Below are 26,136 nucleotides of genomic sequence, written 5' to 3' on the forward strand. Positions count from 1 at the left end.
AGAATGCTAAAGAGTGATGGCACAGTTGGGGCGAAATACCCCAACCAATACAAAAGTTGGCCAACTGCTTACACTGATCTTTCCACTAAGGGAAGTCTTTCCTCTCGCCCTGCGTCCTCTATGCCACTTTGAAGATGATAGATTGGTGGTCCAAGGGACTGTTGCTCCTCTGTCGCAACCGCAAATTTTGGCAGTTCTTGTTGGGGGGGAAACACAGCACAGCAGAATGTTGGCACTGGGGATTTTCCGGGTCCTTTGACGGCAATGGTATCCTCTGGAGTCCCAGAGATGGCCACTGCAGGTGCAGGATCAGCAAACCGCAAGCGCGGCAGGGAGGAACAGCAATTTTCTACACCACCTCCGACAGGATTGCATCTTTTCTACCGGAGGATTCTGCGGTGGCACGCTGGTGCCACCGAATGCAGGAGAGAGTGGCAAGTGCTACTTCGCTGAGGACTGGCTCTCCGGCTACGGATGTTCTTCGCAAAACTGGAAACTTCTGGAACTACCAATGCGGCTGCCTCGACGGGAGGTACTCTTCCCGCATTGCTACCCTGGGAGGCTACGGCAGCAACCCCTGCTGACCAAATTCAGGTGTGCGGCACTTTTTTTAGCAGACTTGCAAAGTCTATTCGTGCGGCACGGCCAGCCCCCGCCACAGAGGGAAGAGTAAATGAGCTGGAAGCGCAGGTAGAGGCCTCGCAAACTCGCATTGCCGAGTTGTCCAATCAGAATGAAGAGTTGACTGCAACAACCCGCCAGCAGGATGCAGAAATACAAATTCTACGAGGGGCTAATGCCACGTTTGTGGCTTGTATTCAACAGGAACTACTTCAGTTGAGAACGCAGTAGAGCCTTGCCTCATACTTAGCCTCGCACCCTGGTGATGTAATGATCAATATGAATGATTTGGATGCGTTGGCAGTAGAGATGTAAGAGGATCTCCGTGTCTTTTTGGACAATTAACTACAAAGCTAGAGCACACGCTTATCTGCTGAGGTGAGAGCGCAGCCACCCACTCAGCAGGTTGTGGTGCAGCAACCTGAGTTATCCAACACTGATAGAGGTAAGAGTGTTGTTCCCGAGGGTTTTGGTGTTGCTGATTGGGCGCAAGCTACAGAGGACTGTGCTGAAGCCCAGGCTCATGTATCTCGTTTGCAGAAAATGATTCGTCGATTTCGTAAGGAGCGGTGTAGGGTCTGTTTTTGGGTGGAGACCTTGGCTCATTCTTTCTCTCTCAATCTACCACCTTGCACTCCATTTTGGTCTGCTCTTAATAGATATCTTTCTCGCTATTATCCTTTACATACACCTCTTGCTCCTTTGCCACAGGCGCCGCAATCTGTTTCTTTACCAACACAATTTATTCCTCGGGCTCCTTGGCCGGAACATATTGAGATAGACCCACATCTGTTGGATGAGGTCTATCGGGCGCATACTGCAGATTTTAGAGGCTTTGGCTACATTGATATTTCCTCTTCACCAGAACAGGTCGAAGAGCAACAATCGGAACCTTCCAATCGGAGGGGCTGAGTGTGGGTTCGCGCAATCCACCGTGCGTGCTAGGTGTTACGGTATTAGCCGCACATACGGTCTTGCGGAGATCTGGACACTGCGGATCAAGATTCATGCGGTATGCGGCGGCTGTGGCGGCAATTCTTCACAGGATATCATGGGACAGGAGTGTGTACACCATTGCCGATCTGCGCTGGAGCAGCGGTTGTATATGGAGGGGCATAGTTGTCTTTTGATGTAAGCCAACCAATCTCTATGATATTCATGGTATCTACTGTTGTAACTCTGTGTCTGGACTACACATGAATGAAGCAAGAGGTGTTATGTGCCTGTGTACTGTGTACTATCTTCTATCGTCATTCTATGTGTTGGTGTTCATATAATATAGTTGCGGGTAATCATTCCCGTAATGCCTATTGCCCCTGTGCGGGCAATAGCCATTACAGCATGTAAGGAGTTAGGCATATCTGGGTACCAAAGGCACAAATTAAGGACTAGCCAATTCAAATTTCAGTGCCCAAAACATCATCTACTGTACCAAAGACGGTTTCGACATTCAAAACACAAAGAAGAGCATCTTCAAGCAGGGAACCTAAAACAAAATGGATTTCGAGGAAAAAGAAGCACTTATCTTCTTCGCCAGTTGTAAAACCAATGAAGCGGTGGAGGGTTAAGTCTCAAAACACTCAACCACAACATTTCATTGAAGAAAAACCAAGATACCAATGGCAGGTAAAAGCTTGACAACCATCATTATTGATACTGACAGCTCAGCAAATTAGCATGCCAGAGCATTCTGATGGTACAATAAAGCAAAGAGCACACAAGCTACAAGATTTGCTCTTTGGGAGACACCAAAAGAAAACCTCAACCTCAGAAACCCTTGAGTTAATTACTCAAGACCCAACTCTTGCACAGCATGATGGTTTGAATTGCATTGATCTTCAAAGCATGGTAGAGCCAACCAAGGCTATGCATAGACACAATTGTTCAACCATACACACAGTCGTCGCGGAGTACGCCATCTAGGACGGGTGGAAGGGAACTAATTAATTAAGGGCTTAGTAGGATTAACAAGGGAATTTGAGGTAAAATATTTGGGAAGTCCGAGTATAGATATGCAAGGTAGCCCAAAATCACCTCATTTCCACTGGTCACTCTTCGAGGAGAGAGCTCTCGACCTTCTTTGCGTGCGATTTTCGGAGTCCACAGTGGCCCTTTTACAGCACCGTCTCACATGAGACATGAGGGGAGCAATGCAAGCTACCAAGAAGGCAAAGAAAAGGGTGTCCCATAAACAAAAGTTGCAAGAGTTTCCACCCTACCGACTAGATCCCATTTCAGTGAAGACGGCCAAGGCAACATACTTATCTAAGGAACAGCTTGAAGAAAACAACGCCACGATTTTCACGGACAGATTCAAGAGCGAAGAAGGACATCAAGTAGAACTACAAATGCTACCAAAAGAGATATATGATGTAGCTACAAAGCCAGACACCAAAGAAGCCCACAGAAGGTTGGGCCTTAGGGACTTCTACGACCAGGAACCATGCAGCGTGGATTTCCAAAAGGCATATGAACTACTATCCATGATCAAAGAGGATGGGTTAGCCCAAATCAATGATCAACAAGAGCAGGAGGTAGAAGTAGTAATCACAAAGGAGATAGTGGCCGAGGCATTGAAGCTGTCGATTGAAGGTATGACTATGCGGGCTAGAGATAGAAAAACAACAGGCACATTTACCAAAGAGACTATTGTTGCCACCTTTTGAGATATCATCCAAAGGCAAGAGGAAGAACCAAATTGCCTATACCATCAACACTTCCACTTCTTATCAAAGAGACTACCATGGTACACTGCCCCAAACCATGTAATTGTGACCACCTTCATCCAAGTGTTGAAGTCGACAACCATGCAGGCAATTGATCATGCGCAGTATGTGTTGACAACACTGAAAGGCACAAAGAAAGAATGCAAAATCACATATATGGGTGCCCCTGAAGTGCTGACAAGAATAGCATATCATGCTATTGGAATGGAAAATAATTTGCCACCAGCTCCATATCAGAACACCTGGATTGTATCTACGCAACCTTCTCCAAGAACCACACGTTCATCAAAGAGAGTATATAAGTCAGACGAAGAATCTGTAGAAAGCTCCCATGAAGCTCATAGCAATGAGAGCTCGGACAACGAAGAAAGATGGGCAAGAATTGAAGAAATGAAGAAGAAGAAGCAGCCGCACACCAAGAAGAACCTAAGCAAAAGAAGGCGAGATTTGAAAGAGAAAAGCAGATTTTTGAAAGGAGCGGCCAAAGCTGCAGGTGAGGACCCTGAAAGGCGGGTTCCAAGAGATATAAGGGGACCCAGAACCAATAACCTTGCAAGGAAAGGAGCAGAGGATCCCAAGGATTTTCTTGAACGCATGTATACAGAGGCAGAAGCATTAAAGTTGAAAGAAGCTCAAGAAGCTCAAAGGAAAGCAAAAGAGGAAGCGTCCAAACAATAGAGACAAGCCAGGGCAACTGAACAAGGTGAGTCACATCACGACCAGGGGGATGTGTCTCCAAAACCCACTTCACCCACTACGGAGATACATCCCCCTGGTTCAAACCCTTCCCCAATAGCTAAACCCAATGAGGGTGAGGAAGCCAAGGAAAAAGAGCATGAGCAACAGGCAACAACAAGTTTTGAATAGCCAAAAGAAACAGAAAAAATTGAAGCTGAACCTTCTACAACAACCCCACCAAAAACAACAGAGATATCCGCAAAGCCTCAAGCAATAGAAGCATCCAAGGCAACCACAACGCCTCAAGGAGGAGAGGTAGAACCCCCGCCACAACCACAAGCAGCAACCACAGCACCACCACCTAAAGATCCACAAACCAAAATGATAGAAACCTCTAGACATGAGTATGAAGAATGGCAAACAAATGACGAAGTCATCATGCAGGTCAATGAATATGCCAAGCAAATGCAACTGATGACAAAAAAAATGCGAACAGCAGCACTCAGCCGCAGTGCTAAGGCTAGGGAGCTTGAGCTAGTCATTGATGCTCTACAACGAGAGCTAAGATGACAAGATGAACATAATTTCAGATCTACAAAGACAGATCAAAGAGCTGAAAGATGAAGCAAAACAATACCAGGTTGCAAAAGAGAAGCAACAGAAAGAAATGGAAGAGTTGGGAGAGCTTCTAACCAAGTTATCCAATGCCTGCAAAAGCAGATCAACAATTGATAGAAGTAACCAATGAACTTCTAACCACTACTCTGTCAGTACAAAAGATCCAAGTGCAACTCGATGTAGAAAATGCTTCTCTGCAGTACTCCGAGCAAAGGATCAATGATCAGGCATCCTTTTTGAGACAGATAAGAGAGAACCATGTTGTCGCTTTGATCAAAGGTACAGATGAAGTCTATAAGACTTTGAAAAAGAGAAATAAGGATCTTGAGCTAGAGCTAAAGCTAGAACAATCACAAAGACAAGACCTTACCTTGATTCAGGTCCAAAGAGAAGAGCAAATGCTCAAAGAGACAGCCGAATTAAAGAGATTCAATCAGCTGCTAAGAGAGGGACAACCAGAACATCAGGAAGAAGCAGGTACCTTTGAACAACCAATTGTTGACATACCCTCAATCTCATTTGCTGAGATGGGAACACAGCTGTCACAAGGGCTAGAAGGAGAGTCGGACTTTCAAGTACCACTCACTGAAGTTGAGCAAGTGTCCATGCTCCTGTCATAAAATCTAATATCTAATATCTAACCAACCCAAATTATTTTCCCATATTAAATTGATCACTTAATGTGGGAGAATAAACGGGAACAAGTGTTAAGATATAGACATGTGCTTATAGATCTATCTCAACACGAGGCCAATGGTAAAGGGGTGCAAATGAGAGATGGTCTATCAAAGAGCAAGGCTAACAAATGGAGCATAAGACCTTAGGGTTGGCTTCATTGAAGACCTCCAATAATGTGTGTAAAATTCCTTTGACCTTAGGTAAGCTAGGGCTGAGCTTGAGGCGCGGGAACCCGACCCAGCTCGAGGTGCTTGTCCTGCTTGTCATGCTTGATGACTAAGGTGCTTGAGGTGCTTGATGATTGAGGTGCTTGAGATGCTTGAGGTGCTTAATTATTGAGATGCTTGAGGTGCTTGACATGCTTGAGATGTTAGGGTTGCACTTGAGGTGAGAACCCAGCCCAAGCTTAAAGTGCTTATGAGCCAAGCTTGTGGTGGGAACTGGGCCTATGCATGAGGGGCTTGAGGTGTCAAAAAGTCAAAGATTCAATCCCTACAAGGAGGGGGCGAGCCCCACATGAGGGGGGATGAAAGAGAACACCCACACACTCACACAAGGCATGCATGGTACAAAGAAATCAAAAGGGACGCTTGTCAAGTTCCTCCTCATGTTGCCCTCATGGTGTGCCTGAAGCCTATTGGTTGGCCACCCAAGGGATCCAATAATAATTTAGGAGATTTAATTATTTAATTTGGCATTTATCTAGATCTCTCTCTCAAAGGGGAAAGGGGGACACTTGTCTCAAGGCTACCCTTGCTGCTTGTAATGCCTCCTGCTTGTGATTGGCTAGGGGTCCAATGAGCTTCAAGCATGAGCTACAAGGGGGGGTCAACCCAAGCAAGCTAGGGGGTTGCTTAGGGGGTATACTCACCCACACACACTCAAAAACACTCTCATTGTGTGCTATGCAAAGTGCAAGAGCTCCCTCTCCTTCTCCAAGCAAGTAGAGGTTCACTCTTGGATATGGAGTGCAAATCCAACCGAGAGCCATGCTTCAATGCTTAAGCTTGCCATCTCCTTCTTCTTCATTACTATGCTATTATATATGCTAGCAACAAGAGTTATGATAAGTGAGGAACTAATTCTTTCTCCTACGAAATGTTTCTTCTTCCTCTTCCCTACCCTCATTCCCTATTAGCTCTCTCCACCTTCGAAGGTGTTTGAGGTCTCGGGACTGAGGCTTGGGATAGTTAAAGCTTTCTTCAAGTTTATGTTATGTTTGTGATGCATGAAGCTTTCCATCTTCATTGCATCACCTAGGTCACAAGGAACACAAATATTGTATTGTAACAAGTCTCTCTTAATGGGAGAAATCATAATATAAATGCCTATTGGAGGGGGGACCGGCTCCACATAAATCCGGTCCTCAACTGTTGTCATGTTCTCTAAATTCTCTCTCTTGCAAAAGTATTGTTCATGCCAAGTTAACTAATTGATATTATTATGTTGCTATCTTCAATTATGTTCACCCGCTATGCTCACAAAGTCATTTCTCAAAAGTACTCTCATTAATTTCCGCTACTCTCAAATTAAATAGGCCAATTCCATTACATTGGTATCACAGCATTTGGTTTCTCTTTTCGTCACTAGCCACCGTCAACCCGAAGACTACTTTAGTCCATGAAGTTGTGTCAAGGGATGACACAGTCGAGGAGGGGAGGAATGTTAGCAGCGAGCTAACTTGGATAACATTTTTGGAGCTTTCTGTTTGAGGACAAACCGAACGGGCGCCCACCTGACCGGACACGTAGCCGGACACCACATTTTTACTCTATTAATTTTCCGAGCTAGTGTAGTAATACTTTGTGTTCTGTTGCAGTTTTCAGGACCTTTTTCATGATGGATTGTGATTTTGGTACCTTGTCGGATTGCAACCAGACTTGCTAGGATAGTGCACTTAGGTGTCCTAGACCTCCTCCTAAAGTTTCGTTGTATTTCGAGTCCGTTCGAGTGCCAAAATGGCGTGATGACCTAGAGCTGTGAGAAAGGACATAGGCAGATTTCCCTGATCATTGAGTGTTGGTTTGCTTGTTGAGCTAGTTTGTTTTCTTGTTAAGGTTCACTTCATGAGATTGACGATCTCAGAGAGTCTCCATGCCCCATCCGAGTCACTTTCCCTCAGTATTGACATTATGTTAGTGCTACAAAGCTATGCTGCAGACGTCTGTCGCGGCGACCCATATAACATTGGCGCCGTTGCCGGGGATATGATCCTTAGATGGTGAGTGACCTAGTGCTTATTTAGAGCGTCTTTTTTAAAGATTTGTCTCTCCATTCCATTTACACCTTAGCAATGAAGCAGCTAGACATGGGGTTTAGTGCTTGATAGAGTCTAGAAGTCAAGGACTTGCTAGATCTATTCTTGAGAAGTAAAGAGGGTTGTGAGTGAGATAGCCAAAAGCATCATTCTTCGATTTTCTCTATGCTTTCAGAGTGTTGTACCATTTTCCGTTACGACTTTATTTTGTATCTTTTTGTTTGTTTTTGTTTCATGTTTCATTTCAGTACTTATGAGTAGGGTAAGTAGAAACTACAACCATCAAATTTGGGCTAAAAGATTGAGGGAAAAAAAGGGTGAAAACCATATTTTGGCAATAATGACCATACTGTGAAAATTTGAAGATTTGATGGTAGAGACCTCAAAAGTTATCCAAATTCAATAATTTGTGGATCTAGGGCATCAATATACTCTCTAGAAGCAATCTGAGAAGTTTGGCCAGATTCTGTGGAGGAACATGGATCGCGATCCATGTACCCCAAAAAACCAAATTTGTAGAAGTGACCAGTTACAGTGTACATCATTGGGAAACTGCTTTGATCAAGTTTGCTTGAAAGAAAAACTCAAAAATCACATTAGAATTGGCTGTTAGGGAAAAACAGACACAAAATTGAGAAAATCTTGAGATTTTGGGATCCAAATTCAAAAAGGGGTGAGATTTGGCATCTACAGGGGATAGAGAACTAGCAGAACAAAATTCATTAAAAAATGATGCCAAACATGGATCGCGATCCATGTACCTTTTTAACATTTGGGACTAATATTTGACAAGTACATTCCTGATAACTAGTGGAACAGGTTTGCCAACAACTAGCATGTCAAAACATTAAAAAAAGTTGGTCAAAATAGCCAAATACAGAAACTAGTGAAAAACCGCAGGATAGACAAAAAAACTTGTTTTTGATTGGCAAAAACTAGTCCAAATCCAAAACTTTTGATACCATAGCATCTAGTAAACATGCTGATTCTGATGGTACCAAGAAATGTCAATTTGGCTTCCAGACATGGATCACAATCCATGTACCTCATGAAAAAAATTTGAAATTTTTTTGGCTGAGATTTGAGCAGTAGGTAGCTGAGACATAGACAAACACTTTTCCCAAAAGAACCAAATGCAAAAAAAATGTGAAAAGTGGTCCAAAGAGCCAAAAACAAAACATTCTCTAAACTGCCATAACAGACTGTAGAAGTTAATTTTGGTTGGGCAAAACTGATTCAAATTCAAAAAGATTTGTGGAGCAGGCTACAAACATCACAAGCTATTAGCACACACAAAATTTAGATCCAAAAGTGGTGGAACATGGATCGCGATCCATGTACCTCTAAGAAATTTTTGGGAAAAAACTTTTCAAGCCTATAGTAGAGACCATTGTGAACAAAAGTCCCCAAAGAATTTTTGTCAAAAAAGTTCAAAACCTGGGTGAAAAGAGCCAAAAGCAGTTCAAGGTGAAAACCCTAAAACAGACCTGGGGATTGACCTAAACAAGTCTAAATCATACAAAAACCACATAGCTAGCATCAGAAGACCAAGGGGAAGCTGTGTGCCAAGTTTCATTATCATCTGACACATAGGTACATGGATCGCGATCCATGTTCCTTTGTCACAGACTGATACCATATTTTCACCATAGCTAGATGACATCACCAGGAGTCTAGCGGTCTTTTCAAAAGTGAATTTGGATATCTAAAACCTGTCCAAAAGCCCAGAACTGCAAGGTACTCAGAGCAAGTGCCAAAAACTGACCTAACTTTCAATCTAGAGGTCCATTTTCAAAAATTTTGATACCGTAGGATCTCCTAATCATGCTGAATCTGATGGTACCAAAAAAAGTTAATTTGGGCTCCAAACATGGATCGTGATCCATGTACCCATAGTGACAGCTTGAGTTGAAACTTTCCACATCAATAGTGCATACACAAAGAAACATATCCCCAAGTTCAATTTTGGAAAAAATTGAGCAAATTTGGATCAAAAGGGAGAAAAACAGATGACAGATAGAAAACCACAGTACAGACCTAGTGCCGGCCATTTGACCTATCAAAACAAGTCCAAATCCAAAAATATTTGAGATTTAGCTTGTGGACATAGTCAGGAACAAACTCCTAAGACGACAAGTCCAAATGTGGTTGAACATGGATCGCAACTCAGCATAGTGGGGGTATCTAACTTGGTGATCTTGTAGACATACTTGAGAACATCCCAAATCTCAAGTTTGAGCTAAAAATACCTTCTAGAGACCTAGATACAAGCCAAAGTCCCTCTGTTATGATCTTAGAACTGTTTTAAGTGTTGTTTCAAGTGCAGTTCACTAAAAGTGCTCTAACTTTTGATAGACAACTCCAAATTGAGTCAGGTATAGCTAGGAAGAAAGCTTGCGGGCAATAGCAAATCCTTCAAACCCATTTGGCCTCCTCTTTGAACTCGGCGGCACATAATGCTAGAAAGAGGGTGCAAGCTACCATTTTGAAGGAAGCGGAGTCTCTACCCAAAGAGGAAACGGTGGGAGAATTGGTGCATCATGAAGTCACCAATCAAATGAAGAACCTTCTCTCACCTCCACCAAAGAGGCCGCCATATCAAAAAACCTCCCATCGTGTGATCCACAATAAAAAACCCCTCCCTTTGGCAAGAGCCTCTCATGAGGAAGTCATGTATCAACCCTTCAAAAAACCCAAATCCTCTTCCCCGGGGATCCTTTCTTCCCATTTGGCCTCCTGTTTGAACTCGGCGGCACATAATGCTAGAAAGAGGGTGCAAGCTACCATTTTGAAGGAAGCAGAGTCTCTACCCAAAGAGGAAATGGTGGGAGAATTGGTACATCATGAAGTCACCAATCAAATGAAGAACCTTCTCTCACCTCCACCAAAGAGGCCGCCATATCAAAAAACCTACCATCGTGTGATTCACAATAAAAAACCCCTCCCTTTGGCAAGAGCCTCTCATGAAGAAGTCATGTATCAACCCTTTAAAAAACCCAAATCCTCTTCCCCGGGGATCCTTTCTTCCCCCTCCACACCTTGTAAACCTCCCCTTGCTTCTTCCCCCAAAACCACCTTTTTTCTCCCCCCTCTCCCAACCTCACCTTTGTTCCTCCCCTTTTGAAAACACCTAATTACCCTTTAAGCCCTTGTGCTACTTCCACCCCTTTGTCTCACCCTCAACATCCCCATCCTAAGCATAGCCTCCTCAAAAATCCTAAAATGTCAAAAAACTTGCAATGGAGGAGGAAGAAATAGGGTTAGAGCACCCTTCCTCTTGGGTCCACTTGCTCTTCTCCAGAACCCCTCTCTTTCCTTACCTTTGGATCCCTCCTCCATGTAATTCCTTTTTCCTTCCTCTCTCTTACTACAATTATAGAAAAAGATCTTAAATATTGGCTTCCCCTCACCAACCCACTTCTCTACAAAAACTTGGCCTTGGGTAAGTCACTCCCTCTCTCTCCTTCCTTTTCTATCCCCAATCCCTCTTGGAACCCTCCTTCTCACTCCACCACCCTTAGGAGGGCCTTTGATTGTACTTTCTCCCGTTTAGAACCCCTCCTTAATCTTTCTCCACCCTTTTGTGCTAAACCATTCCTATTGGACGCCATTTCCTCTCTCAAGAATGATCGTAAAATTATAATCAAACCTGCCGATAAAAACCTTGGCCCCGTTATCCTCTCCCAATCTTGGTACAATAAAGAAGCCCTACGCCACCTCTTGGACCTACTCTCCTATCTCTTCACCTCCCTTGTCGTTTGTCCAATCCACTCTTCTTTCCATCGTTACACACTTTCATCTCCTCCCTTCCAAAGAAAGATCCCTCATCCTCTCCTCCTCTCAAACTATTCCCAAGACTTGTCCCTTCTTCCTTTTACCTAAAATCCACAAACCTAACCTTGTAGGCCGCCCCATTTGTTCCTACAAAGGGTATATCTTAGAAAATGCCTCGAAATGGCTACATCTGCAACTCTTCCCCATTCTCCTTGCTAAAAAACATCACCTCCAGGACTCTCATTCTCTTATCTTAGACCTAGACTCCATCACCTTCTCCCTCCATGTTACTCTCTTTACCTTTGATGTGGAGTCCCTTTACCCTAGCATCCCTATCCAAGAAGGGCTCTATGCTCTTAAAAACTCTATCCAAGGGCTCTTTCCCCATCCTAAAGTCAACTTCATCCTTTCCCTTGCCTCTCTCATTCTCAACCATCACTACATCTCTTTCCAAGGAAATTTTTGGCATTAGGTTAAAGGCTTCGCTATGGGGTCGAATTTTACGGTGGTATATGCTTGTCTGTTTCTTTGCTCCTTGGAGGAGAGTGGGAGCCTTGTATCTTCCCCTTCTCTCCTTTACTTTAAAAGGTTCATTGACAACTCTTTTGGAGTACGGGCATCCTCTCCAAGAGCACATTAAGACACTCCCTTCATCTCCTCACATGAATCTTTTATTCTAGACATACACTTCTTCAAAGGACCCTCTTTTCTCTTTGGAGGGATTTTTGACACACACTGCCACCAAAAGCCTCTTAACTCTTACAATTACATACCATGGCAGTCTTGGCACCCTACTCACCAGAAAATTGCCTTTATTTTAGCAAAGGTCAAGAGATATATCATTAGACAAAGCTCGCTAGAGGGTTTTATCTCTATTTGCAACCTCTTCTTCTCCCGACTTAGGGCAAAAGGCTACCCTCCACCGCTCTTGAAGGCTTGTTTCCTCTATGTTACCTATGCTTCAAGGCCCTCTATCCTCGTTAAAAGTAAACACAAGATTGCCCCACCTTCTATTGTCAAAATCCCTTTTTCACCATTTACCCGCCAACTCAATTTAGCCCGCTCCATCAACCAACCTCTCTCGAAGCATTTGGAGTACAACTCCGAACTCCCCCCTTTTCCCAAACCCATTATCTATTGGTTGAATGCACCCAACCTTGACAACCTTCTCTCTAGTAAGACCCTTCTCCCCCTTCGCCCTTTCCCCCTCCTACTTCTCCCTTTTCTTAGCTTTTGTCCTTTGCCCCTAGTCTAAAGGTGCAAACCATGTGAATTCCCTCTTCCCCCCCCCCCCCTTCCTCTCCCTTTCCTCCATTAATTTGGGTCAAAGCCCCCATCTCTTTGTACCCCCTTGTAATTTGCACTCTTTAAACCTCTCCTTTTCCTCCTTGTCCTACCCCATTAAAGAGTTAATTCTTCCCTATTGAAGAGGCCTCCTCCTCTTTATACTTTGTACTTGTTTCCTTGGGAAACCCTTCACCCCCCTCTCTGTTGGATACCTATTTAAACCCTCCTACACCTCTTGTATGGGTTACACCACTGATGAGCTTATTGTGAAACGCGTTTGGTGTTAACCTCTTTGCATAATTCCCCCTTTCCCTCCTCTCTTCCACTTTTTGGCTCTCCATTTCTCTCACCTCTTCCTCTTTTGGCAAAAGTACTTATTTTCGCTCTCGCTAAGTTTGTGAGTAGTCAATTAGGCTACCGTAATGGTTTAGAGCTGAATTTTTCTAGGTTTCCTAAATCCAAACTTTTAGGGTACCCCAAGAGTAGTTTCCAGAGACCAAAAAGTCACAAATTTTTGACTTTTGAGAGACCTTACCAAGAGCAAAAAGGGATAAGTTGCACTAAGCCAAAGTGGGCTTGTCAAGGACAATCTTGAGATATTTGAGTGATCCTTAATCATGATAAATCATTCACCACCAGGGTTTTCTACTCCACTCAGAGATATGAAAAACACTGCAATGCCAACAACAGGGGGATTGGGAGAATACCTAGAGGAGAGGCATCCTCTAATCGACAAACCGAACGTGAGATTCATCAAAGCCAATGAATACATGAGAGTGCTTACAGATTACGCTCATGAGGGCTTATATAGATTCACAAACGGAGATACATACATCTTTTACAAGTGTTTAGAGCCCGATGCCAGGGAGTTGACCACCCATAAGAACCTCTATGCATTCACATTTACAGACGCTAGCGGAGTGCAAGTTTTGATGGTAGATAAGTATGGAAGAGAGTACAAACTTGTCAACAAATTGACTTAGAGAGATACACATACAAGGGTACTCCGATTCCTACTTACTTTCAGCCAAAAACGATGCCAGAACGCATATCAGAGAGGATTCCGCCAGGATTTTCTCCAAGACGAGAGGAGAAAACGAGAGATGTCTTTCCAAGAGACAACGAACGAATTGGTTAGATTAGTGACTAAACCCCCATGATTAAGACTATATCAAGTGGCTCAAGACAAAGTACAGTGGGTCCAGGGATCCATATGCTCATGTCTCACTCTTCAAACAAGTTTTGAGAGCTGAACAGATTGTGGATTTTCATACTCAGTATGAGGGATTTGGATTGACATTGGAAGGAACAACTTTGAGTTGGTTCCAGCCACTAAATAGAGATGATTTTCCCAACATAGCACAACTCTTACAAGAGTTTGTAGAGGAGTTCTCAAAAAGGGGAATCGAAGATAACACAATGTCCCAAATGTACGCTTTCAAACAAAAAGAGAATGAAAGAGTGAAGGAAGCTTTGCTTTGCTTCAAACAATACATTGATAGATGTCTTGTGAGAGAGTTACCGCAAGATGAGAGATTATCAGTTCTCTTCATAGAGGGCTTGAGGAATGAAACTCTCAAAAAGGACCTACATCTAAAAGGATGCACAACATTTGAGCAAGTCACTAGAGAAGCTCTATATCTAGTTGAAAATTGCAAGGCCTACGGAGAGGTGACTGAAGATATAGACAACACGACCAGTAGCGTCTCGTCTCCGAAGAGTGAATCAACCACAAAGCAAGATGTTCAAACTCCTTGGGAACCAATCATTGATCAAGTGGTTGAGGGGGTGATTAGAAGAATAAACAAAGGCTACAAAGAGAACCTGAATGTACGACAGGCTCAATTGAGGAGATGTAATACTTGTGGAGGGGATTGCCCCACTCCATGGTGTAGCACTCAACCAAAGCCACAATGTGTGCTAGGGCAACAACCACCTATTTTGAATGATGGTAGAGTAGTAGTCAACTACACTCAGCCAACGTATATGCCACAACCCGTGAGAAACCAGTACTCCAATGTGAATACTCTCATGTTCATAGCCAATCATCAGGAGTATGGTTCGAAGATTATTCTTACTAGGACAAAACAACCATTGGCTAGATCACCAGCTATGAAACAAGAAGGTCCATGCTATGAGTGTGGAGGTGATCATTGGGCATGAAGTTGTCTAAACAAGGGTCCACAAATAGAATTATTTGTATTCTATGAATGTTGTGGTATAGACCATCTACGCCAACACTGTGCTAAAAATCCAGAAATACAAAGGAAAGCAACAATGAATGTTGTAGGCGTGATGCCTTCTTCAAGCAGATTCGAGGTAGAACCCACCATTCCTTTAAACGTGATGACTCGAGCTCAAGCTCAAGAAGCTACCAAAAACAAACCAGTTGAAAAAGCCACATTGCCTCTTCAAACAGAATTTGAGAACAAATCATTGAAAACCTTTGGAAGAAGATCATGGAAAGGCAGATGAGACAAAATGAAATTAAAGAGGCTGAAGGAGAAAGCGGATTTGGAAACTGAACTGAATCAAACAAGAGAGTAGCTTAGACAAGAGCAAGAAAGGAACAAAAACGCAAAGGGACTTAAAGAGTCAAAGACTAACTCGGGAGATTCAATCTTGGTGGAAAAAGTCTTTGAACCTTTTGATGCAATTTTGAAGGCCTATGAAGCTAGGCTAAAACCCAACCAAACCCAGGAGGATAGATGGCTGACATATCCTCATCCAGGGTATGAAAAAGAGAGGTTGCAAATGTGCAAGGAGCTCATCCAGAAGGCCCAAGCTCTTATGAAACCAATTCCAGATGCTCCAAAAATGGAGGTGCTAGTCAGTAAAAAAATCCAGGAATCAAAAAATCATGGTATTGTAAACAAAGAGGAAGAGCCAGGAGATACACGGGAAGTAGCCAATACCAAAGATGGGGTGGGCTCACAAGCAGTGATGCCTATTCCGGAGGTAGAAGAATTGTGGCCACAATCCTTGTGGGAATCAATCAAAAACCGAAAAGATGGTAGTGCTACTTTACAGTCAACACCTATCCCTGAGATAAACATGGATCACGAATTTTTCCCAGGGGATATACGATCTCTATATGGGGATGTTGGGTCTGCCGCATTTGAAGAGAGTAAACCATGCTCTCTAAAGACTTTGCCATCTTTCATAGGAGAACACGAGACAAATTGGAGGTTAAAGTGGTACCTTCTCAGTGGAAAGCCACACCACAAATGATGGATACGAAGAGCTTGCATGAATTGATGTCTTCTCCTATACAATGCGCACTTTATCTCTCAGAGCTACTAACAATTAGACCGCACTATGGGGCCAAATGGGCAAAAACCTGGAAAAGATGGGCTTGAAAATCCCTTCACATGACCAACTTGCGTACAAAAACATGGATGACACCTCGCCTAAGAAGCCACAAACAAAGCCAGTACCAGTAAATAAGGTGGGTGATTACTGTGAAGGAGAAGAAGGAAACACCACCTTACCACTTGAGTACAAAGGCGTAAATACGGTTGCTATATTAGATAGTGGAGCAAGAATTGCCATTGCAACCAAACAAATATGGAAAAATTGGGGAAAGCCTGCTCTTTGGAAAACTCGAATGAAACTACAATTAGCAGATGGATACATGGAGAACCGATAGGAATATTAGAACAAATCATTGTATCCTTGTGTGGCATAGAGTATGACCATACCTTTGCCATAATGAATTTTGACAAGAGCAGCAACTTTGATATCATATTGGGCAGACCATTCATGCGTCAGCTCAAAATGGTACAAGACTGTGGCTATAACTATATCTACTTGAGACACAAAGAGGTCACAACAAAAATTAGTGTCAAAGATCATAGTTATAGAGATGTAGTGCGTACCCCGGGGGAAGACTTAAACTCCACAATTGATTTGGAAAGTGCATATTTGGATGTACGGAGCTCCTGAGAGCGTAATTCTTAGAAAGGAAGATTGCATCCTAGAGCGTTCAGTAGAAGATGAGGCATATGTACCAAAGCCATTCCCAGAGGAGTTATTTGAACCCTTTGGATGGGATCAAATACTGGCCACTCTTGATGTGTGTGTGAATGAGGTGACCCTGACTAAATTTTGTGATGAGGAAGGGTATGATATAACTCCCGTATTTATGATAAAGGTGTTGAAGGAAGCTAATGAAGTTTTTGAGTGTGAAAGCAGAAAAGGTGAAACAGATAGCTACATCATGGATCATGATGCCAAAGTTCACATGAAGGAAGCAGACCAACAACGAGAATATGTCATTATTGACATATCTGAAGAATCGACAAAAGCTGTTTCAAAGAAGCTGACTCCAGAAAAAGTGCAAATGAAAGCAGATGAAGGAAAAGAGTTTCCAAGTTCAACATCAAATGTTCAAAAAATGCAAGATCAAAAGAAGAACAAGGACAAAGAAGAAGATCGACTATCTCCTACGATGATCAAATTCAGCATATGCGGAGAAACAGGACTCAAAATCACATGTTCATCTGTGATAGATCCTGAAGCGAAAAAGAATCTAATGACTTATGGAACATGGATCATGATGGAAAATCTGCCAATCACTGAGCTAGAGGAGATAGTGTACACAATTTCTAAAACAATGATTCCTAGCTTTGGCATGGCAGAAGCTGTACTCAAGTTGAGTACCAGGGAGTATAAGGATACGTTCCATATAATCGACTCACATCACATCAAAGAGAGCCTGGTCCTGACAGAAAGCTGGAGGAACATCTTCTTTCAACAACAACCAAAATCTTCAACAACAACACCATCAAAAGCCCCAAAAGCACCTCAAGTCAATACAAAAAAGGAGCAACCAAGCATATTAGAATAAGGTAAAGCAAAGGTAAACACTGAAGTATATCAACCTCGCAAGACGACTTTACCTTCAATGAGCCTACATCAAACTTCCAATGAAGCCTCTACATCAAGATCCAAACCATCGACAATGCAATGGAAACTGAAACAAAAAGTCTATCAACCAAAGTTTCCATCACAAATAAGAATCAAGAAGACGCCGAAGGGAATCAACCAAGTGTTAGTATCCAAAGAGCACATCAAAGTCAAAGCCCCAGTTTGGATACATGAAGCACAAGTTCAGCCTCAACAACAAAAGGTGACAGGGTGGGTAGCATCAAATGAGTCAATCACTTCTCAAGGCTACTTTGAAGGAAACATTAATGTTTTGGCCAAAAAGCCTAAAGTAACAACCTGGATGTACTCACCTCAAGAAAGAAGTTCTACAATGAGCGAGCCAAGCTATCAACAGAATAAAAACAACTCAAGCAAGAGAAAGAACAACAAAAAAGGACAGATGAAAAGACCTTTCAAGAAAGCAACACAACAAGTATGGGTACCAAAGTCAAACTTCAATGAAGCTACCCAACACAAATAGATGCAACAGCAGATGATTCCAATTAATCTACTTGAAGCACAAGGATTTTATGAAGGAAACACTCCAATATGGTTACCAAAAATTGTAGCGCAATCTGGAACAACCAAGAGAAATCATGCAGCACAAGTTTCTATCCAAAGGCAAGCAGTGAAAACCAAGAGCCAACAAAAGCCAATTGTAACCAAGGCTACTACAATTTCTAGATGGATACCTCGTCATCAACTACAGAATCAGGGCTTTTACAACGGAAATCATCAGGTTTGGATACCGAAGCCTAGTGTCCATCAAATTATAGAAGAAGATAAAATGCCAAAGACGGTCACACAAGGACCAAAAACAAGATGGGCTCCGAAATTGATCGTGGAAACTCAAACACAAAGAACCCACACACATAAACAACCGCTTCTCATGGGAAATAACAAAAAACCTACATCAACCCCTACAAGAGTTGAAGGACTTGTTTCACAAAGCAGTGTGAACATACAACAAGAAAGTCAAGAAGAGCCAACATATGCCAACCTACTGGAAAAAATGGTGGCATCCAAAGACCAAAACAAGGGAAAAGGCCTCAATTTTCAAAACTTATGGAATTGGGTTTCTTGCCTTGAACAGGTAAGTCCAAGTCGCCATTAAAAATATATGGCATAAAATTCAAAGTCGGGCAACTAAGCCACTAAATGAGCAAGGCGTTAGTCCCAAACCTTCATGTAATATTCTCTGTGGTCTAAGCGTATTAGTTATTCTAGGTACTGCTCAAGCTGGAAGAGTTGAGTATAATTACGTTGTGTCGCTCATGCTGGTATAGGTGAGCATAAGAGTCTAAGTCATTGTAGTATAGTGAGGAGGCCCGAAAGACACTCACGCACTGAGCACAGTGAGGAATGAGTGGAGAAGCTTCTACATTGAAAACCCTTCTTGGAACGTGGAAGCTATTGAGACGTCCTTTGATGTCACATGTGCTACATTTGTTCCTTGAAGCACCCATCAACTCCATCTCTTACATTGCATGCTTTTGTGTGAAAATTTCTCATCAGCATATAGAGTGTCCCATAATTGGCGCTTGCATTAGACACTCTTCCTTTGTTTCTCCAACGCACTCACCTTGCATGACAGGTACTTCAAGTCCAAATGCTCAACTACAATAAGAGCGTATACCAAAGGCACTTTTTTCCCACTGGGTTTTTCCCTTTGGTCATCCAAGTTTTAAGACCCTAATCTAGAAACCCTCACATCATCTTCTTGTATATATTCCTTCTACATCAGCAATAAGGAAATGTCTACCCAAATCGATTGACAACGACTTGGAGCAAAAACAGCAGGTCTCCATATGCTTATCAAGAGCATCTTTTATCTTCAAGGGCAACAACAAATCTCCATCCAACAATGGCAAGTCAAAGAATGGCCTACAACATCAAGCAATGACAAGTTCAGCAAGCGAGCTATCCACAACAACCATACGTAGCTCACACAGTGCTTCAACCTTGGTGACCTATTGCATACAACTCAAATTGCAATGGACATGTAAAACAAACCCAACATAAAGTCCACACCACAAAGGAATCAGTTCTACAAGCTTAAGCACATCAACATCCCTCTTCACGGCAGCGAAGACTGACAACAAAGAGGAGAAGGCGCAACAAGAAGATAAGTTGCCTAAACAATCAAGCTCAAATCACGTATCAGCAACACGAAAGATATGAATCACTCAAGGAAGGGGGGAGCGACATCAACGACAAAGCTGAAGACAACCCTATGACAAGACTACACAAGGTTGTGTCAAGGGACGACATGAATTAGGAAGGGGGGAATGTTTGAGGACAAACCAAACAGGCACCCACCTGGCCGGACACGTAGCCGAACACCACATTTGTACTCTATTAGTTTTTCGAGCTAGTGTATTAATAATTTGTGTAATCCTGATTCCAGAGTAGTGATTCAATTCCTTGAGTTGTAATGTTGTCATGACATTTGTAAAAGTCCATGTAAATCGGCCACTGGCCATTTAGAATGCCCTAGGTATAAAGGTCAATAACTTTAGTGTGAAGCGGGGGCTTATCTTTAGAGGAAGAAGGGAGCTCAAAAAACGTACGCTCAAGCTACGAGCTGCTCCAATTTGTAATCGACTTTTCTAATGATTGGGTAATCCGTTTTCAAATCTGAAACTTGCATCATGTTCCTCTCTTTGCTCTTTGAATTAAGTGTAAGCATTGTCAATTTTGCTGTGGTTTGTGATACTTGTCTGTGAGTTGTAATTGCAAATTTGAGTGCTTAAATCGGTGTTTTTAGTTGTTTTGACCATAGGAGAGTGTTCCTGGACCATAGGGAGACCTTTCTGATATGTTCTGTTGCAGTTTTTAGAACCTTTTTCTTGATGGATCCTGATTTTGGTACCTTGTCGGATTGTGATCAGACTTGCTAGGATAGTGCACTTAGGTGTCCTAGACCTCCTCCTAAAGTTTCGTTGCATTTTGAGTCCGTTCGAGTGCCGAAATGGCGGGATGACCTAGAGCTGTGAGAAATGACATAGGCAGATTTCCCTGATCATTGAGTGTTGGTTTGCTTGTTGTGCTAGTGTGTTTGCTTGTTAAGGTTCACTTCATGAGATTGACGATCTCATAGAGTCTCCGTGCCCCATCCGAGTCACTTTCCCTGAGTATTGACATTATGTTATTGCTAGAAAGCTATGCTTTAAACGTCTGTCGCGGTGACCCGCTTACACTTTCGTTGTAAAAACACTTATTATTTTGATAAATCGGCAATGTTGTAACTCCTACTTTCTGACTAAACAGTGTAATTGATGAGACGGGGCTACAAGCTTCCAAATTGTATCAACCTGTCTTTAGTTAGAGCTCCCAGATTATTAGTTTTGACCATAAAAACCTTGGCTAAGGTATAAAAGCTAATTTCGTTAAGCATTTTATAAGTTTTGGATAATAGAAACACAGCGTGAGCTAATGGTGCTCACTTCTCTCCTTCTCGCGCTTCCTACTCCCTTTCTGGTTGTCACATTGCAGTGCCGTCTGTTGCGTTGCAACCGCGAGTTAGAGCTCTACGCATTGAAGTAAGCATTTCATGGTAATCCGTAGCTTTTGGCGTCGTTGGCTTGCGGCCTAATTTCATCATAAGTAGGAATTTAAGCTTCAAAGTTATAAAATAAGTATAGGTGGGGTATTGGGGCATCATTGCTAAGCATTTAGATGCATTCTGGGTCAAAAACGACTAGGTCAAAAACTCACTGCTATTAATAATTGTGATTTTTGCACTTGACATAAAGTGAGATTTGAGACCATAAGCATGTGTGCTTAGGTCTTATAAACATGTCCTAGAAGTTTTGTAACATTTGGATCTTGTTTGTTATTTAAATGTACTTCAATGGTGATGGAGATGATTCCCCAACATTCTGCTCGTTTGTCTCTTGATATGTCAATGAATTTAGGAGCATCTTCCAGCTGTGGTTTGCCACATCTTTTCCAAGTGCGAAAGGACATGAAGTTCTTGTCTAGCTAAAAATCTAGCTTTACTTCGCTTGAGAGTTTTTCTTCATTATCACCAACAATGTTACACTTGATCGTCTTGGGATCTTTTTATGTATTGAGTGCTTTTGTTGTGGCCGTGTCCTTTGGTTGAACTTTATCTGCATTTTCTTGCTTTGACCGCCTACTTCCATTGATGTTGACTCGTATGACTGTGATACTGTACTTTTTTGCAAGTGTTGAGCATTATCCTTGTGCATCTGGGTAACCCTTGATCTTAATAGATCCATTGTACTTTCTGGAAGAATCTGTCTCTTTGAAGGAGATCTTTGAACTTTAGCTTCTATTGGCTTTGACTTTTCTATCACGTATTCTGGCAGCTTGAGGCTTTGCATCATCTTCAGATAGTCTTTGACTTCAGTCTTACCATCCATATGGGTTTGTACAAGGTCTTGATCTTGCTTATATTCGTTACCATGTGCATCTTGATATGCATATATGAGCTTGATCACATGTAACTGTTTGAACACTATTGGATTTGTCGGTTTTTGACTTTGACTTGTGGAGATCAGCTGAAACTTTTGTCCTTGATGATCTTCGTATAAGCAATTGTCTGCAGATTCTGAGGGAAATTGGGTCAATTGGAAACTTCCAACCACCATATGATTTTTCAATGGTTTTTGCTCTGAAGGAGTTTGTTGGCTAAAGGCTCTAGGGCTTCTAACTGGTGTAGCATTTCTTGGTACATAAGCTGAGTTTGATGGATTTACAACTCCCCCCTTCCTAGTGTGATCACTATAGCCTGCTTCATTGTAAGAGTTCAAAATTGTTTGGCTCTGGTTTAGTCTCACCTTTTGGGACTGTGAAGGTACACTTTGGGTAGCACTGTTGATGTTTGGCATATGTAAACCTTCTGCATAGTTTCCTATGTATCTTCATGAAACATGAAAAACTATTCCCAAAGTCAAGCTGTAGATAGCATTATCTTTGCCTTGATATTGTCTATCCCATGGGTCTCCTATGATATGACCTTCTGTGGTTTCAGGACCCAAGGCATCATAGATGCTACACTCTCGTCTATATCTATGACTATTTTGGTCAAAGTATATGCTCGTTTGGTTACAACGTCAAAGTCTGATTTTCGATGGAGGAGAGTTTGCCTCTGAACAGATTTCTGGGTTCACTCAGGTAATATCCTTCAGCTCTAGAGAGGATGGGATATAATAGATTCTATCTTCTAAAATGAACCGTCCTTTCTGATCTATCACTGGACACACTTCTATGAGCTGGTATGTGGGCTGTTCAAACACTGGTTGATCCTTTTTGTACAGCTTCCCTTTTTGGTCTACATAGTGTGCATATGAATTATGGGTGCCATCATACAAAGCTAACATCATTCAGTTTGGTCTACATAGTGTGCATATGAATTATGGGTGCCATCATACAAAGCTAACATCATTCAGTTTGATGTGTCCCTTAGACTTGTGAATGATTGCACACTTGTGGCATTGGATGCAAAATCATTTGCAAACCTAACCGTCTTTTCGACATTCGGTGATATCTTGACACCTTGACCAAATTCATGCAAGAATTTGTTGTTCAAAGAATCAATTTTAAGCTTTCTAGGTGCTTGTGCATCTTTATGCTGATTTTGAACTTGCAGTGCTTCTAATGGTAATGCAGAATCATCTGATTGCATTAAAAGTGACAAGTTAAATGCACTTACATCGAGATTTGCATTTCCAATTTTATTTGTACCTTGCTTGGCAGTTGATATGTCCCTGTTGTCTGGGTTTCTTGGACAACCTTCAGAAAAATGTCCACCTTTTTGTCCACAATCTAAGCAATACGCAATGATTGGTGGTATTTCAATTGGTTCTGTCATGTCAAGCTCTAGCTGAGAAGCTTCTGTTTCTATGCTTGCCAAATTGTTGGCATCTTCTTTTAAAACACTAAGCATCAAGCTATAGACTGCTCCGTCTTGACCTTTGTACCGTCTTTGGCTTGGTTCCCCAATTAGATTTGCTTCTATTGGTTGATTTGTTGGATCTTCCATTTCTGGTTCTCAATTATAGATATGACCACTATAATCCATGTACAATGACCCTGATTGCATATGCACCAACTGTATGTTTTACTAGCTTGTGCAGGTTTCTGGATAACCACTTGGGTTAACTTTCTGAACTTCTATCTGCACTTCATCTTTGAGCTTGCAATACCTGGCTCCACAGAAGTCTGTGAACATTTGGGAGTTTTCTGAATCTGGCTTTACTCTAATCAATAGGATCGTGGCTCCTGTGCTGCTTTTTCTGCTCATCAAGTATCTATGGCCTTCTGAATCTGCATATAAGACTTTATCTCCATTGTAGCCATATAGATGTAGAATCTGCTTTGTTGCAGTTGTACTTGTGTTGCCACCACTACTAGCTTGCTCTGTTGTACTTGAACTCTTGGCTCGATTTGAGCCCATGTCGGCTTGTTCTGTAAAAATTGTCTCCTAGCAGATTTTGGTATTGATTAGCATAATTTATGTTTCTAGTACTAGCCTAATCTGCTATCACATGTGAGTGGTCCCTGTTTGTCCAATTGGAAGCTAATTTGCAATGTAACTACTTGCACTTACCCGTTTCTAGCATGCAAAATTTTGAAATTTGTTTGCCCCTCAAACGGCTTTGAGTTGATCGTTTTATGTTCCTCTGTTGATCTGGTTAGCTTTGCGTGGTGTAATTTTCCCGGCTTTGTTTTTTTCGACTTGCTCGCTTTTCTGTTGTTTGCTCAGTGTGCGGCTTTTTTCACGGTTTGTTCGATGTGATTCTCTAGCGGTGTATTTTTTATTTTTCTGCCTCTTTCTGGCTCTTTCGACGATTTTCTTTTTATTTTTATTTTTATTTTTTAAATTTTAAATTTTTAAATTTTTTTAGTATTTTCATGATTTTTAATCAATTTTTTTGTGAAATTTTTGATTTACAAAGAATTTTTCTGCTGTATTTCTTTTTTTTTGAAGGTCTTATGAATTTTGTGATTTATTTTGATTTTTTCGATCACTTTTTTAAATTTTATGGATTTGTTTTGAGTTTTTATGAATTTTATACAAAAAAATTAATCTGTGAATTTCTATTTAATGATTTTCTATGAGCATTTTATTTTTTTATGAATTTTTTATGAGTTTTTCTATTTTTTGTGACTTTCTAATCCCCTTTTTGATTTTTTAATGGATTTTTGAAAAAAATTATTGTTTTTATGTTTTATATTGTAGTGTGCACCGGAATAGGCCAAGATGAGTCTGCCTAGCTTTTGCGTTAGCAGCTCTTTATATTATGCATGAGAGGTAGTTACAAGTGGGTTCACACTCAGGGTTCACACTCAGGCCATCCGGCCACACACCACACCTCCCCCCTTAGGGAGAAAAAGATGGACATCTTTTTATAAGATTGGACTGAGAAGGAACTTGACATGGCTGAAGGGACTGTATCAACTCCAACGCCTCATGTGGGGGGAGTGATCTTACAAGAGCTCAGAGACTAGGGGACTGAACTCGGGGGCTAGACTCGTCATCATGCCGATCATCGTCAAGGCACGGAACTCATACTTCTCGCTAATGGACAAGACGAGGAACTACAAAATGAGGGCTATGGCATAACAGCATGAACATGATGTTTTTGGTGACATACATCCCTCGCAGAAGGGGCTTGGTGTGAGGATAACGATTATTCAACAAAAACTAGCTTGCTAAATCACTAAATACCTAAAAAGAAAAGGATAAACTATGCGATTGCGACTTTGGATCACAATTATGAAAGCATAAAGACCAGGCACCTCTGCACCTTTCTTAATGACTTCATCAATAAGGGAGTCCAAATCAATAATTTCAGGTGTATCCAGTGTCCATTTGTGGCTAGGAGCTGTGAGTGGTGGATACTCAACCAAATACTCTGGTAGATGCCTCTGAATTTTACTGCGAACTGTTCGAGCACCATACTCCTGCTTCTCAGAAGCAACCCAAACTGGGACTACATTATGGGCATCTACCTCAAAGACAGAAACAGAAGATGGGACTCCTCTACAAACAGCTTCTCTCCATGCTCTGCCAATTCGCAAGGGAGAAAAATCCATGACATGAAATCGATGCACCACATCTTTCAACAAAGGCAGGAATATTGTCCTCCACTTTTCCCCGGAGAAGAAAGAAAGGGATGCCGATGGAGGAGAGATTTGTTGGACAACGCGGAGGCCATGCAGCATAAAGCCAAAATGGCGAGCCTGTGCATGAAGAAAGGAGTCGACGAGGTTAAAGGAAACACATAGGGGATAGCGCTGTTGGCGGGCCTGCTGGGCAGCATATAGGAGTGCCCAGTTATCGTGAGAGCGTTGATCACGAGACATCCAATAGACAATAGGGGCACCTTGTGTTGCTTGTTGGGTGGCCTGCTTGAGAAGGCGGACCCTTCCTGCATTAACCTCTGTGCTGACATTCACCTCGCCATCTGCGCATACCTCCTCTGGAGCTTCCTCAGTTGCCTCTGCGAGCTTGGCTTTCTTGGTTGCCCCCACTTTGGCCTCCTTCCCCGGCCGCTTCATCGCCACCCTTGAGGCCGTCTTGCCTGTGGGCGCCAT

The 26,136-nt window shown here is 42.2% G+C and overlaps 1 pseudogene; it reads right to left on the reverse strand.

Annotated features, from left to right (window-relative positions):
- Nucleotides 1–4,327: 4,327 nt before the first annotated feature.
- Nucleotides 4,328–26,136, reverse strand: LOC147443916 (deoxyribodipyrimidine photo-lyase-like; annotated as a pseudogene).

Source organism: Adiantum capillus-veneris, chromosome 13 (genome assembly GCF_014529385.1).
Source record: "Adiantum capillus-veneris isolate H3 chromosome 13, ASM1452938v2, whole genome shotgun sequence".
NCBI lineage: Eukaryota > Viridiplantae > Streptophyta > Polypodiopsida > Polypodiales > Pteridaceae > Adiantum > Adiantum capillus-veneris.